This window comes from Gossypium hirsutum, chromosome D02 (assembly GCF_007990345.1).
Source record: "Gossypium hirsutum isolate 1008001.06 chromosome D02, Gossypium_hirsutum_v2.1, whole genome shotgun sequence".
In the NCBI taxonomy this organism is placed as follows: Eukaryota; Viridiplantae; Streptophyta; class Magnoliopsida; order Malvales; family Malvaceae; genus Gossypium; species Gossypium hirsutum.
Genome location: NC_053438.1, coordinates 37,597,675 through 37,599,923, shown reverse-complemented (window position 1 = coordinate 37,599,923; position 2,249 = coordinate 37,597,675).

Below are 2,249 nucleotides of genomic sequence, written 5' to 3'. Positions count from 1 at the left end.
CAGTCCTTTGGCATCGATCACAATTCTTCACATCCTGAAACACCATTGGCCAGAAAAATCCAGCTTTTAAGATCTTTGCTGCAGTGCAGGAACTACCAAATTGTCCCCCACTTGGAGATGAATGGCAATGGTATAGGATCTCCCCAATCTTACTTCTAGCTACACACTTGCTGATTATATTATCTGCAAATTGTTTAACCAAAATGGGCTCCTCCAAGAAATAATACTGATATCGTGAAGGAATTTCTTCCTTTGTTGGTATGTCATTTCTAGAGGCATTATTCCATATGCTATATAATTTTCAAAATCGGTAAACCATGAAGTTTCATGGATTTGATTTACCTTGAAGATATGCTCATCCGGAAAATTTTCATTATTTGGAATGAGTGACAAGGTTACCTCGTTTTGTTCTAACCTCGACAGATTACCAGCTCCTTGATTTTCAACTCCCTTTATGTCTTAGATCTCAAGGTTAAATTCTTGGAGTAGGAATACCCACTGAATCCACCTCAATTTAGCATCTTTCTTCGCGAGTAAGTATTTGATGGCCGCATGATCAATAAACATTGTGACTTTTGTACTTATAAGATAAGAACGAAACTTGTCAAAAGCAAAAACTATAGCAAAGATTTCTTTTTCAGTTACTGTGTAATTAAGTTGGGCTCATGTCAAAGTTCTACTTGCATAGAAGATCGGATGAAACACTTTTTTTCTTCTTTGCCCCATCACATCCCTCATAGTAAAATCGCTTGTGTCACACATCAACTCAAAAAGTGAGTTCCAATAAGGTGTAACGATTATTGGGGCTAAGATTAATCGATTTTTCAACTCTTCAAAAGCTTCCAAGCATATTTTTCTAGAAAAGTACACAAAGGTTTGGAAATTTTTTTAAAAATATTTAATAAACCTTCGGTAAAAAACCAACATGGCCTAAAAGAACTTTTAACACCTTTAACAATGACTGGTGGTGGCAACTTTTCAATCACATCCACCTTTTCTTTGTTGATTTCGATCCCGTTTCAGGAATTTTTGTGTCTTAAGATAATTCCTTCCTTAACCATAAAGTGACATTTCTCTTAGTTAAGTTAAAGATTTGTCTCCTCACATCTCATCAGTACCCTAGCCAAATTACTCAAACAAACATCTTAAAAATTGCAAGTGCATTACATAAACTGAAAGGCATTCACCTAAAAGCAAACGTACCGTACAGGAAAGTAAAAGTCATTTTTTGTTGGTCTTCCAAGACTACAACTATTTCGTTATATCTCGAATATCCATCTAAGAAACAGTAAAATTCTTTATCTACCAGTCAGCTCAACATCTAATCCATAAAAGGAAACAGAAAATTATCCTTTCGTGTAGCTTTGTTTAATTTTCTATAATCAATACAGATTCTCCAACCCGTGACCATCCTCGTCAGGATTAAATCATTTTGTTCATTCTCGACAATCGTGATTCAACCTTTCTTTTGTAACACCCCTAACCCAAATCTGTCGTTAGAATAAGGTTACAGAGCACTACCGGAGTTTACATTTCAAACTATCAAAATTTTATTCATTTAATTCACAACATCAATCATAGTAAAATCAATCAATAACATACATATTTTTCCTTATATGAGCCCTTATACAAGCCCTCAAGGCCCTAAAAACACATTAGAAACAAGCCGGGACTAAATAAAAAACATATAGAAATTTTCAAAAAAAGATGAAAATTTTCAAACTATAGGGGTCACACAGCCATGTGGCCAGGCCGTGTGGGTATTCGAAGTAGGGACACAAGGTCGTATCCCAGCCCGTGTTCGTGCCCGTGTAACTCTCTGACTTGGTTCATATGGCTAAGCCACATGCCCGTGTGGTAGGTTGTGTACCCTTCGAAATGGCCTGGAACGACGGAAATATGCAAGTGTACACAATCGTAACAACTAATAAAGTGACAAGTAAATGTCGAGTTATCGAACCCACAGGGACTGTGAAAAGAATTATTTATGAATGCTATTTAAAACACTTTGGTGAACAAAAATATTTTGTTTGAAGAGGGTGATTAAAAACTAAGATTTTAAACTAAGTGAACTAAATAAATAAATCTTAAATGCACGATTTCAAAATACAATTTTAATCAAGATGACATAATTGTGTTAGATTAATTACATTTCTTAACTTAGAATTATTAAAATCATGTTTATATTGTTACGAATAAGTTTACGGCAACTCAGTAATTTTATAACTTATGAACATACTCACCTACCA